We start from the raw sequence: 15,056 nt of genomic DNA, 5'->3' as shown, positions 1-15,056 counted from the left end.
TATATATATATGATACCTCCATCAAAGATTAGGTGGCAGTAGCTATGGGACTTTATTTCAAGACCCTCTGTTTTGCTCCATTGGTCTACACACTCATTTTTCATCAGTGCCATACTGGTTTTGCTTCTGTTGCTTTGTAAATTCTTAATCTTTCAGGGTCTGTGAGTAATCTTTGCTAAAACAGAAGCATAGCATATAGCTAGCAGGTTGTTATAAAGATTAAATAAGACACAGTACAGACAGTTCAGTAGAACCTAAGTATATTTTGCCTTCCTAAACTTAGAATCTGAGTTGCAAATTGGATTATTTACTTAGTAAAGGGAGAGATTTTTTTTCTGCCAATGCCCTAGATAGGAGATGAGAGCACATCGAGCTTGAGAGAAAATATACATGGATTTTCATGGGTACCAGCAGATGCTACCCTTCTCTAGGATGCTGGCCCTTGTTGAATGGACTTCTGAGTTTGGTCTAGATTTTTTTTTTCAGCTCTGGCTGTCTCTGTCATGTTTCAGTCTCTTGTAGGCATGCCACAGTCAAAATGGAGCAGGTTTAAAAGCTGTTTCTTCTGTTTTTTGACAATTTTGTTTGTCTCATTTTTACTTTCTCCATGACCCAGGAACATCAGGAACCAAAAGTCTGTAGGCATCCAAAGAGGTGGAATTAGCCAGGGGAGTGAGATTGCTATCACAGCTTCAGCCTGTGAAGTTATATGACCCTAGACTCTCTGATACTTAACCTTTTGTTTACCTCTGACCTCGGCTTGACCATAATGGTTATTAGGAAATTCAGCACCCTCTGAAAGGAATGTTTGGAAGGTTAATGACATAATTGTGCCTAATCCTGGTGATGAGGAGAGAGTAAATGTCTATCTTTTGGAAATGTGTAATAAATCTTCCAGGTGGATTGCATTTCCCTTATTGAACTAAACCACATCCTAAGGAGGAAGCCCTGAGAAGAGCTTTCAGAGGAGAGCTTTTGCCCCCTTACTGGCCTGAGAGAGCTCCAGCGCTTCTAAAGTAGGGCAAATATATTCTCAGCACTACTTGTGGTGTGCTTTCTACATTAAAAAGCCCAGAGCTCCCTGGGAGGAAGGCACCTGGGACCATTGTCCAGTTAGGACAATCTGCAAACATTTCCTTGTAGTCTCTACTGCACCAATTACTATGCTTGTTTCCAGAACAGGGGAAATCAAATAATTCAGCTGGCTTTTATTTTATCTAATCTCACATATCACTTCATCTTGATGCTGTTTTGTTATAAATACGAAGTTGGCAAAAAACAAAAACAAAAAACAAAAAACAAAATCCCAATGACCCTCCTAAAAACAGTTGTTTTCTTTGGCAGTAGGGTGCCCTTTAACTTATCAAAATCTTAGCTATTAGAGGTTGCAATTTCCCCTTCATGCGAAGAGTAAAAGAGGGGGCTGTTGTACAAAACTTTGCGGATTGTCCTGAATACCTGGAGCATGTCGGGTAGTCGGATGGGGTGGGCTGGGGTGCAGAGAACAGAGACACTTGTGCTTCCCTGCGTCAGCGGTGGATCTGAAGCAAAGAGCCAACTCTATGGAAAGAAGAAAACCAGATGTCTATGAGCATTTACGAACGTTCCCCCACATGATGCGTTCTCAGCATGCGTTCCCTGACTTAATATTTACGTCATCTTTCTGGAGGGGTATTATTATCTCTGGTTCCACAGATGAGGAAAAGAGTGACTGGGTCATTTGCCTGGGGTCACACGGCTTGTGACTAAAAGCCAGGATTCCAACCCAAAGTAGTCTGACCCCTACACTCATGCTCTTTTCGTAAACCAAGATCCCTTTACAAATAGCAGATGCTTCCCCTCATGTTTGCTTCTGTTTGGTTAAGTCACCTCTTTGCCATTTTTGCTCCCAAAGGATGCTGGAAAATTGAGTTGTGAAAGACTCACGGGCATGCAAAAGCAGAGGCAATTGCCCCCCCCCCCCTTTTGCAAACATGGTAGATAATCATTCCTACAAATGCCATTGCACTTGCAGTTTGTATGTGCTTAGTATATGAATGCAACCCTATTATTACCTAGTAATCGTGTGTATTATTATAATGGCATACAATTATTTAGCTTGGGTAAAATTAGAATGCTGTAAATTTAAAAAGCCACCCTTGTTCGGCTTTTCTGTAGTCTCCGCGGAACACTGTTTGCCTACGGAATTTCATCAGAATCTGCTTTTCATAGGATGTTGATTTGCATCTGGTTCTCACCTTTACCCAGAGACTTCTGTTTTCTAGCAATATCCACCAATTTGCATTTGTTGACAGTGGGCACGCACTGGTTCTACGCAAGTAGAATTCATACTATTCTTAATAGGAGACGTTTCCATGGGAACCATTTGGCTGAACCAACAAAGTGCTAGTGTGTTTCAGACAGGCAATTGCTCTGAGATGTACCTCATCCCAGATGTGTCTGTGTCTACACTGCTGGGCACCAAGACCAGATGGTGACAGACAGATGCTACCAGCACCAGGAGGACCTTTGCCGTTATAGCAAGCTTACCAAAAAGTCCTGCCAGAAAACCATGAGCTGAGCAATTTTCTTCATCTCTGTCATGAAAACTTGAACTTATGAGATAGTGGTCATCTTTTTGTTCATTAAATTTCATTAGAAAAGACAGTTCATGTCAATATATTTTATTCTGTAACTTCTTAATGATGTCGCTAAAAAAATCTTTGCTGGTAGATACTTTGAAATAGTGTAAATTTACTTTTTAAAAATTTCCAGTTCTGAGAACTTCTTGATCGTTCTGACTTTGTTTCTTCAACAAACATGTATTTATTTGGTCATTCATGATGTTTTTAATCTTTTATAAGCTTACCGTTGAGTGTCAGTAGATTCAATGCATCACACATGAAATTTCTACCTGGGCCATTGGATCTGTGATCCACTTTATTACCAGCCAAGAGCAAAGTCCTGTTTGCTCATCTTCCACCATGCAGACATCACACAGAACTGGAAATTGATATGCTTCTAATAGCTAGAGCTAAGACAGAGGGAATCTTAAGATGGATGGTCATTAAGTAAATAGATTTTATTATTTTTTAAGGACCAATTTTACTCTTTAAAATGATCCTTTGAGAGAGATTGTATAAGACCTTGAGGCTCTGGAGACTCTACACGTCTGTGGCTCCTCATGCCGCTGTGGGACTGGCACCAGGCTGCCGTGCCAGTTTCTGCTCAGGTCTGCGTAAGAATAAGCAATTCATATTTAACGCCTGGCGTTCTGTAGCTGGAAAGTCTCCAGCGCCCCATATGGAAGCTGACTGAATGTTGGTGGAGGAGCAGGGAGGGCATGGAGTCTGAGCATCCATGCTGTGAAGGTACTAGAACCAACTTAAGTTCCTGGGAACCACGCAGGGCATGGAGATTCATTGGAGTTTGGACCTCTTCCATCGTTGTAGCCAGCAGCCCCAAATCAAATTAAATAATGGAAACCGGATCCAGCTTGCCCAAGGGTTTGGCAAAAAGGCCAGTGTCTGTTCGTGTTGCTGCTCCCTGCTTTTCCTGTGCCGACTTCAGGGAAGCACCAAGCTGGGTGCTGGCTCCTCTTCCAAGAGGCTTGATTCAGTGCCCTGGCTGGTAGAGGAGGGTCCAGGCCCTCCTCTTCCCTGCTTCCTTGATGTGAACTCCCTTTCTGCTCTTCATTGCTTGCCCTGTGAGTCAGGGTGCAAACACTTGGGCTGCTGTGTGCTCCAAGGGACAGGGTGAGTCTTGTCTAGCGAGGAAGAAGCTGGCTAATCTAGCTTCTGTTTTGCAATCTTTTGGGACAGACATGCTTGCAACAGAGGATTTCATGATGAGCACATTTTGGTCTTTCTAGAAGGAAAATGCATCCCCCGATGTATTTGTCTCCTGGCTGTGGTTTCTGAAGTCATATTAAATTACATTAAAAGCGTTTTCTCATTGCCACCGGTCTCTGACGATTCAGTGAGATATTTAAAAAGATGATACGTGGGTGAAAGATGAAAGCCGAATGACTGTCCCTGCCCTGGGGGAGATGTTGTCATGGCGGGGAAGGGACTGCTGGGCCGAGCAGGGAGGTCATTTCGAGGCAGCTCCAAGGATAGAATTCTCACTCCTGCTGTTCTCCTGTCTCCTTCTCCAAGTGTAGCTTAGCTTTGCCAAAGGAATCGTCTTAAGCTCTTGCAAACAATTCCATGGTTTTATTTTCACCCTGGGCCTCCGGAAATTGGGGCCCCATACAGTGCTCTTGGCATTAAGCTGTGTCTGAGCTGCTCTAAGGCTGGGCCGGGGTGGCTTGGCACAAGGAGGAAAACAGACAGCAGGGCAGGAGCCCTGTAGAACTGGGCCACGAAGAATTCTTCTTTGAGAATCCTAAAGCTGGAATTTGCATGGTTTTAGCTGCCAGTGAGCGTAAACCTCTATGTGAAGGCCTTGCTAATGTTAGCAAAGGAAACGTTTTGAGCAGTGTTGTAATTCATTTCCTTTTGTTTTCTTATTTGAATAGTTTTGTTGCTATTTGTTGTCATATTTTTTCCTATAATATGTTTATTATCTATCCCTTTGTCATCTATCATCTATCTATCTATCTATCTATCTATCTATCTATCTATCTATCTATCTATCTATCATCTATCTATCTTGTCTATCTATCTATCTGTCTGTCTGTCTGTCTGTCTGTCTGTCTGTCTATATCTATCTATCTATCTATCTATCTATCTATCTATCTATCTATCTATCTTGTCTATCTATCTATCTATCTATCTATCTATCTATCTATCTATCTATCTATCTATCATCTATCTATCATCTATCATCTTCCTTCCTTCCCATCTCTTTTTCTAAAAGATTGATACATCTTATTATTTCCTTGTGGAGATTTCTGAGGGGGTCTCCTAGCATACTACTGAGAAGTTTCAGTGGGCAGCAGAAGCAGAAGCAGGAAAGGGTAGCATTTGCCTGTCATTATTTAGAATACTCAAATTGCCCATAGGAAGCAAACCGAGGTTGTGGGCTGAAATTTCCCTTAGGTCTGGAGTGTGTAGGTGAGCACACACACAGGAAAACAGTGGTCATCCTTGCTGTCCTCTGTGATGGACAGGGAAGAAACCAATTCAAAAGAACTGGATGAGGTCATTTCCTCCCTGCTTGGCTCAAGATTTCCCCCTAATCTCATTGCTGGGATGTTTTCTCTTGGCTTATGGCCTTGTTAATGTCCCTGAGCTGTCTTATCAACTTTTTACACCTTAGTGTGAATTAGTTTATTGGCTTCTTTTCTTAGAACCAGGGGCATAAGGAGGGGGTGGTGGTGGTGGTAAAAAGGAAGAGGAGCAAAGGGAAGGTGGCTGGCTGGGTGTGCTGCAGGTCAACAACTTCTTTAAACCTTGCCTGGCCTGGCCATGCCTGTGGGCTCTGCCTCAGGGCTGCCAGGAGCAAGACTGCCTGAATCCCTCTGCAGTTCCACAAACAGAGCCTTCTTTCCCTTAGTGAGATGTGACATCTGCTTTAAATTAGGTCACTCCTGAAGATAGCCACACAATCTATTGAGTTTGTGCAAACACCGCAGTGGAGATGATGAACCAGAAGGGGGGAAATTATTACCTGCATGCAGGTTACTCAGAGTTTGGGACATTAATCTTCAGGCCACCAATAAACGATTTCTAGAGAGTACATTTAAACCACTTCTGTGTAGCCCAAAGTTATTGTAGGGAATGGGTGGATTCACAGGTCTCCGTGTAATGTCTTTCCTCAATTAATTAAAATTACTTAACATGTGGGATTTATATATTTATTAACAAGCATGTTTTGATCACATTTAATAAAATCTTTGTTAATTGTTCATCAAGTGAGTATATATTAATCACATTTTCCTGAAAGATAAGCATCTGAAGCTAGGTTAGATTGTTTTGTTATGACAAATTGCTATACTTCATTTTGTCTTTTGGATGAATCTTCCCAACTCTAGAGGCATTCAAATATTATACTCCTTCCATGTCCATTTAAGTTATATCATACATATTTATTATATACATATACACACTATATATACATATATATACATAACACATACATATATATGTATATTGAACAAGCTGGTGACTTTATGCCAATTGATATAGGGAACCATGTTGCTGTGTTTCTAAGTTTGATACTATTGCAATAAAATACCCAAGGTAATAAACTTTATACACTTAATCTTAGCCAAAAGGCCAAGAAACAATGCAATTCTATTAGGGGAAAAAAAGAAGTTTTATTGAGATAGAGGTTCAAAGTCAAAAATGGCACAGTGGCAGGCTGGGCAAGGGCCTGTCCTTGGCGACATCCCCTCATGGCAGGGGGGTAATGTTGGGAGTATGTGCTGGAGACAGTGAATGCACAGCTAGAAATTAGAAAGATGGAAAGAGGCTGGAATTCCACAGTGCCTTTTGAAAACCTGTCCCCAAGGACCTCAAAATCTCTCTGGCTAAGTACCAGCTTTTAAAGGGCCAGCATACCACTACCCCAGAGATCAAGGCCTTAAAGCAGGAGCCTTTCTGTGAGATACCTTTGACTCTTCATTACAGCAATTTACCAGAATTCTCTTCCTGACTATCTTTAGTTGGTTGAGACAGGATCTCACTGTTTAACTAGCCTCAAATCTCAAGGCAGGCCTGGAACTTGTGGCAATGCTCCTTCTGTGGCTTAGAATTCTCTTCCTTATATGGCTTCGCGTTAGCATTAGCCATACTGTTTTGTTGACTATTTAAAGAGCCGAGGTAAAGGTGTATACATTCTGAAGGTGGGTGCTGGGCACCAGACACTGGCAATTAACAAAGGTTGTTGCTGTTTATCTGCTGGTTTAGTGGATGTGTGGCTGGACCCAGGCCTATGGCTACTGTATCACTCACCAGATCTTGATCAGCTCCCCCAAGAGCAAGCCCAGCAGCTGTGCAGCTATGGGGTAAGTGTATCTATGACATTTAAGTCATGATTACAAGAGGTAGGGGAGGCCGAACCTCATCTTCATGGTTTCCAGAGGGACTTTGTTTCCCCCATGTTCAACCTTCCCTCTTGCCTGATAGCCTGGATAACTGCAGGGAATTATACTGGTCACAGAAGATGGCCGTGCCGATACCTCCATTAGCCGGAAAAGATAGCTTTCTCAGGTGCATGTAATCTAAGCCTGATAATAAATCCTTTTTCTTTATTATTTGTTGCTATATAATGACAACTATGCAATCCTAACTGGTACCTAGAAATTAGATTTAGTTAACATTATAAGCTATCTGGGGCTTGCAAGAAGTTATCCATATCATTTGGGAAACAGATGGTAACGGAAACAAAAGGAGGAGCAAAATTAGCAAGATCAATACGTTCTACACTTTCTACCATTCTGCCATATTACTAGAATAGTGTTTGATATGTAATAACCCTTCGGTAGATGTTAAATGGACGAGAGGCCCGTGTCTGTGCTCTTTATCTACAGAGAGGTAAGATGTGAAGGTTTTTTTGTTTTGTTTTGTTTTGTTTCATATTTCCGAGAAGAAGAGCCAGCCAGGAAAGACAGAATAGAGGGTGAAGATGAAGAACAGTCAAGGAGGAAATAAGCAGAGGGCTGGCATAGATCCAGGAGACGGCAGGAAAGGATGAGACCATTTGTGTTGGGTTTGCTAAGTTAGAGGTTAACGATGTTATAGTGATTTCAGTGTGTTCCCTATGAAGCAGGAGAGGCAATCTTCTCAGAGCTGGGCGGGAGGAAGTAGCAGAAATTGAAAAGTCGCTGAGTGGAAAGGGAAAAAGAGACCCTGTTATTCTTCTCCAGCAATGATCACAGGCTGGCTAAGGAAAATACAAACCTACGTAAACAACGTGGTGTTGGAGTACAGGAGGTGAAGACACTTGTATGTGTGTGTGCCAATCCCATCATCTAGTGATCTGCCTGAATCCTGGAAACACTAGGATCTCTGTGGTATGTACTTAAAAAATATGTTGTCCTTTATTTTTGTGTCCTACTGTATTTTTCCCCCAACCATCCTTCCTCATGGACCTGTGTGTTGTCTATGAATTCATGCATTTCTTAGTTATCTTACCCCTCAAGGAGTCTGATAGAATTTACAAGTCATACTCTATTGACATGTTATATTGAAAAATTTAGTTTGAGGGAAAATATAGAAAAAGATATTCTATTCCAGAGTAAGTACCTCAAACAGTTTTGATGGATTGATCAAGTAGCAATCCAACAAGAAAATTAGGATTGATAGAGATCATCCCAGGCCCCTGAATTCCCACTTTGGGTATCTTCTACTGTGATTAGATTATATTTTAATAGAGAAAAAAGCTTGAGGAAAGTAACACAAAATAGAATCATATTTATATCATAAATTTCAGTGTGAAAACCTTTACTTAAACCAAGTTCTCCTTTTGTGTCTTACGCAGAGAAGGAAGGGACGTTTATGCAATTCTTCCATTCTTACGGGATCACACCTGTCTTTTGGGAAGTGTGAAGCAAGCAGCGCTGCCAGCTGTTGACCCTCTTTATGGAGGACAGATTACTCTTCATCTTCTTTGGAGGACTGAAAAATGCACACTGATCTATTTTTTTTTTAAATATTTTCACAGAACATCTTTTTCAAAAGGAGAAGTTTTTAAATTATACTTGCTTATTTAGTAGATATACCTAAAAATCCCCCTAAACTTATATCTGTTTGTCTGTCTGTCTTTCTTTCCACACACACATTTTTGAGATTGTGTCTCACTGTGTAGCTCTGGTTGGCCTGGAGCAGGTTGACCTCAAACTCACAGAGATCCACCTGCCTCTGCCTCCTGAGTGCAGAGGTCATAGGTGTGTGCTACAACACTTAACCCATATTTTTCATATTTTTAAAAGAGAACTTTTGCCAAAAGAAAGAAGAAAAGAGAAAAGGAAAAAGTTTGGTGGTCTTGATTAACGAATGCCTCCTCAGATCTTCTTCAGTTACAAGGAAAATGAAACCACTAACCCTAGTCCAGTGTGGTCGTGTCACAAGGAGGCTATCACCGTGTGGTAGCCAAGCACTGGAAACCAATAGCAAGCACACCTTTATATCTCCTTGGTTCAGACAGAGCTTTCCAGGAAAACAAAGCATAAACCAATGCAAGTGACTTGTCACCTCCGTCTTCAGCTTCTGTCATTTTCAGACTGTTTCCAAGCAGCTGCCTGATTGTCTATTGTCTAATCATGGGTTGTCTTCTTGGTGAAGAGACAGTTTCTACTGTTAATCAAGTTTTGATCACTGCAGGTCTCTTGGAATCTGAATACACACACACACACACACACACACACACACACACACACACACACACACACACACACACACACACACGTTAATGTTTAAGGTAGAATCAGATGAAGTTTCCTGATATATTCTGTGTATATTTAGGGACATCTGAGTGGTAGGTACTGTTGTGCATCTGCTTCCTCTTAACTGCACAGTTCTCTCCTGGAGGAAGCCAGTGCAGCTTTCAAGGCTTGGGAAACCCAGAGCTAAAAGATGGACAAAAGCCTCTCCTTCAAATCAATGAACAGCTATTGGGAAAGGGGACTTGCTGACTGGGAAAGGGGATTGAGAACTGGCCAAGCTGCCTGCAAGCCAGGTGGAGAGCTCAAGGGAGGCAGCTTTTGGGTCTGTCACCCATGCTGAGGTGGGCTTTGGTGACGCAACTGCCACTATACATCACCCGTGTTCTGTAAGGAACCCCCACTAGGTTGGCATTCCTGAAACTGGGATGGAGGAGGGGCAGTCTCTGGGTAAGTAAGCGTTTTCTACTGTCATTAGTGAAACATTTCAACTCGCCCGATAATAATTTAGAGAAATTCAGCACACTCTTGGTCATCGTGAGAACTAATTTATAACTGGGTAATAGTTTATAATTTGGGGTCTCAACTATACATGTATGCTTATGAAAAACATCAAGGGTCGCAGATAGAATCATCAACACTAGGACATTTGTTTTCTGCACAACTTCATCGATCACGTCATTTTTAAAGCTGTTAACAGAACACTTTCAATTTCTTATATGTAAATTTGCTTTGCTATGCATTTACATAGGAACATCTGGAGAAGTAATCATGAACCCTGAGTTCTGTGACTTGTTGCTAACATCTAGTAGGATTATGGTAAAAGCTCTTTGCTACAGGTTAGACGCCTCGGGCCCTCCACAGGCTGATGGGCTTGAGCAGGCGACCCCAGCCCATGATTCTATTTGGGGAGGTTATAGAACGTCAGGGAAGAGGAGCTTTCCTGCCCAAATTAGGTCATGGTCACGAGGGGTGAGCCTTTGAGAATGAGGGACAGGAGTGAGATTCCTGAAAGGCAAGCAGACTGGAGGGTCGAGATACACAGTCAAGATGTCAAACTTCTGGCTTCTTCCTCCCCTCCTGATGAATTTTTTTTTAAATCATGATGAGGGTTTTATATACATCCTCTAATCCTGTGCTCGCTGCTTCCTGGTCCATGGTACATGAAGAATTCCCAGTGCCTGCCCCGCAACTGCTAGGCTGAGCCCCTTCTGTTCCTGTGCCTTCTCAACCATCGCAGACTGAAATCCTTCTAACACTATGAACCAAAATAAACTTTGAGCCATGAAGTAGTTTCTGCTATGTATTTTCTCACAGCAACGAGAAAAGGGATTAGCACACTATTGAAACTGAGTGAAGTCTGCCCTTCTGTGTAAAGTCCTAGGGTCGCGTTCATTTGAAGGAAGTGCCTGTTCCCAGTCCTTCCTCATTCAGGGGAGTCGTTTGAGGAGATCCTTCTCTCTGTTTCCTTTGTGCTGGTGCGAGTGATCTTGTGGCAGGGCTATCATTGTCCCCACTTCCACCCTCTGCTTCTGAAGAGAGGCGAGGCCCACCTAAGTGTGTTTGGAAAAGTAGCATTTCGAAACGCCGCCAAGATAAATGTATCTTAACACTTTCAGAAGGGATTTAGTGGCATATAAACCACATTCAGGCTGGTTTGGAGATAATTCACCCTGGGCTATTTGTAGACCACATTTTCAGTTCTTAAACAGAGCTCCCAGATTCCTTTGGGTATAGAAGACACAAGCTGAGGCTACACCAAGGATTTGTAAACACCAGGGAGACTGACAAACACTAAATAAAACAAGGAATAGGACGTAATCCAATCTGCAAGTGTCTCTAAGTAAAAAGTCTCAAGGAAACTTCAAAGTCGAGGTCAGGAACAGCTCTGGGATATGCCAGCAACACTTTCAAGGACTGATAACCCTGTCTAGGGCTATTCTGCTAGAGCGCTTTGTAAAAAATACCATGTCTGGGAAGAGCTATATACAGCAGAACGGCTAAAGTTGTCTTCTTCTCAGTAGACCCTGGGGCTGCCTGGGAGATGGGGAGGTCTTGTGAGGTCTGCTTGTGCTAGCATCAAGGGCAGGTAGGTATTTTCTGTCTGTCTCCTCAGTCTCCCACACTCTCCGTGGAGCTCTGCCCCATGGTTAGAGATTCTAAGAGATGACAGCAGAGCGTGAACCCAGGACCCCACCCCTGTGTGTGTCTGTGTGCTTTCAAGTTTATTATGAAATTTTTTTTTACCTGATTTCCATCTCAAGGTCTAAAATTTTCATGTACTAGTAGAGGCATATGTTCTTAGAGTGGGGATTTAAAGAGGATGAACAATACAAGCTTAGAGAGAGCAGTTGAGATTTTGCACGCTTCTCACGTGTGGCCAGCCCTGCCACACCGGGATAACATGCTGCTTTTTAATAATTCATTCTTGATAATTTGGTAATTCTGCTGCTAATCTGCTCAAATGTTCTGAAATCTCACTATCTTTAGTACAAAGAAATAATAAAGTTAGTCAAAAGCCTTTTAAATCCTTGAACATATATACATTACAGTTGGTAGTGATATAAATTTTAAAACATATTCAAGCCCATTAGTCTTCCTATTACACAAAGCTAAGATGGTTTAGCAGGGGGCAAAGGTGGTATTGCCTGTTCCATGACTGACAAGTTCTTACATCCAAGGTGGATCTTGGAAATTTGTACATCTTACTTACTCTCGAGTGATGTTTTTCTGGGGAATCATGGCTTAAGAAATGTGAGCCAATGCCTATTGTCCCTTCCCCTCAGTGATGGAAGCCAACTTTGCGGTGGCAGAGTGTCCGTCAGGAAGACACTCTGTTTCTTGGCACTGGTGTGGTCCTGTGCCTCAATTCAGTCTCACGAGATGCTAGGACATTAGTGGGACTTCCAGGACAGTGGTGTAAAAGACAGGGTGAGCTTGTGATGCTTCTCCTTGCTGCTGCTGGTAGAGATGTGGCTGTAGTGCTTAGAGCAGTGATTCTCAACCTGTGGGTCGTTAGAGGCCAGTGTGAGATACACAACGAAACCTTTTCTTAGAGGGAAGAAAGTCACATAAGGCTCAGCAAAGACTTGAGGACTGTGGCAGTCTGGTGAAGTTCTCTTGCCTGAGCTCCACACACCCTCTTCCTTTACCTGCTCTTACCTCTTGAATTTTAGCTACTGCATCTGGTTATCTTTGCTCCGAGCTAAGCCCAGCTCTGATACTCATTGCTACTTTGATTTCTTCTTAGCTTAAAAAGACCAAACTGAGGCTAGAGAGATGGCTCAGGGATTAAGAGTGTGCACTGCTCTTCCAGAGGGGCCTAGGTTTTGTTTCCAGCATACATGCCAGGAGGCTAGCAACTACATGTAATTCCCTCCAGCCCCATGGAATCTGACATCTAGCTTCCACAAGGATCCTTGTCCCATTTGTGTGTGTGTGAGTGTGTGTGTGTGTGTATACTGTTTCTAGGTGTAACTGTAGAAACAGTGCTTACTTCATCCTAGACCAGGACACCAATTTGTGAAGACGTGATTATAGCCACAGCAAGGAGGCAGGCAAAAGGCAGACTATCCCCTAAAGGACTTTTTAGAACTTTAAAGGGAAAATAATCGAACGCTCTGACAAATAGGAAAACCTTCAAGTGCTGAAGACCTCAGTCAAGTTGTCTCTCCTGTGACCACCTTCGTCAGTAGCACCTATGGAGGTAGGTAGGTGCTGTATGTACATTTCCGCCGAGGCGCCCACTGTGGTTCCCACCATGGCGAGAAGTTTTGTGAGGATTTAGAGGTGTGCAGTTCTCTTGTGTGTGCATATTTGGATTGGCTCATTGGTTCAGGGGAGGGTTCCTCTGGCTACCAGAGCTGTGTGAATTGTCCTAGGCCTAGCAGAGAGACAATAACCAAGATCTGGATGTGAGCTCCGTAGCGTACAACACTCTCTACCTTCTCCTCGACTCTCTGAGTTCCTGACCCGTGTTTCCTTCTTGATTCCCTTCCCGACAAAGGGCTTCCTGTCTCTTCCATTCTGTCTTCCAAGAAATGCCAACCCAGGCAGCTTCATCAGGAACTAGGGTCGCCGTGTCAGGCAAAGCTCATTGTCTGGGTTGGCGATTTTATTCCAGGAGAATGCTTAGGCTAAGACCCAAACGACGAAAGGCAAAGGCAGATTTACTAATTTCTGAACTTCCTACAGGTTTCTCTTGTATGGATGCCCAATACCCAGAATAAGAATTTTTCAAAGTATACAAGACATCTAATCATACCAGCTGCGGAGAGGGTGTGACTTAAAGGGAACAGGGGTAGAGTTAGTTTTAAGTAAGGAAATGGGGTCATGGAGAGGTTAAGTGGTTGGCCTGGGGTTAGATAACAACATGGTGACTCAACCTCGCAGCTGCTGGATCTGAGGCCGGCAAAGAAACCCAGAGCCCATTTCCTCTTGATAAGGTAGGTGCTGTGTCTGTGGTCTGTCTTGGGAGGCTTTTAAAGGCCACATTCCTTTTGGAACTGCAGATGCGATCTGCGACTTTTACTGGAATCTGGAAAGCACTTCCAAGGTCAGCCTGGTATGCCAAGGGCAGAAAAGCACTTTATCGCCCATTCAGAAGCCTTACACAATTCAGCAGACTCGCTGTCTTTTCCACGCTGTATGATTAAACAGCCAGCGTGTTCAAAACAGCCCGGAGGAAAGATGGGGATGTCTTGGGATGCCCGGATAGGCCATTTTCCAAAACGCCGAGAATGCGTTTGTGTATTCGGCACCGCGCCTGGCATTTTTCATGGATTATTTTACTAACACTTGGATGACCTTGTTTACAGGTCAATTTAAACCCTTCCTAAGGATTCAGAATGAAGTTCTTCAGGGGTTAAGTACCTGACCCAAGCTGACACTGTTAAAAAATGGCCAGTTAAGGACTGGGAGCTCAGTTTTGTCTGAATTAGAGGCCGTATTATTGCCCACTAAGCTCTGTCAAATTGTCGTAATACACCTCTAGTTTTTCTCATCTCTGTCACATTAGAATGTTTTAATTAAAATATCATATGACCATAACTTTTCTCACTCTTAGTGGTCTGATGAAAAAGCAAAGCTGACATTGTAACTGTGAGGTTGGTTATTCTATCTGCAAATAAAATATTTCTCTTTTGCTCTGATGATTTGGAGACATATTAGTAATACAGCTAAGGAAATAAAATCTTTCAAATGACTGAGCTGAAATGGAGTCATCAGATGAATCCAGGAAAGTTTGCAATATTCTGTTGACTCTCCCCACATCTTTTTATGTTCTTTACTTCTGTTAGCCTTTCTATTCCAGAAAATACAGCCCACTAAACTAAAAATATAATGGAATGGATTAATGAGAATTGTTGCTTAGCAACATTTGTTCACAAACTGGACATATATACAGGTATATGGGAGTACCATTGAGTTTTTTTTGAGTGAGAGACAACAAGATGAATAAGAAAGATCTAACAAATACTAGGAGCTACTGAATTATTTCAAGGTGGCAGAATATCACCAGGGATATTGAGCAGATGTTGTAAATTGAGCTAAAACTCTTAGTAGGAGTCTGCCAGCCCTTCTTCCTTATCCAACATTTATCCTCTCCTGTTCTCTTCTCTTCTTGTTATACTGTACTCATACACACATTTGTTCACATCTGTATGTGTGAATATTGCATGTCAGGATCCAGATATGAGGGCAAACATATCCTGAGGTTGGAAGGTTTCATGTAATAGCATACATTCTGAGT

Source organism: Microtus ochrogaster, chromosome 15 (assembly GCF_000317375.1).
Source record: "Microtus ochrogaster isolate Prairie Vole_2 chromosome 15, MicOch1.0, whole genome shotgun sequence".
Taxonomy (NCBI): domain Eukaryota; kingdom Metazoa; phylum Chordata; class Mammalia; order Rodentia; family Cricetidae; genus Microtus; species Microtus ochrogaster.
Note: the sequence above shows the minus strand (reverse complement) of the source record.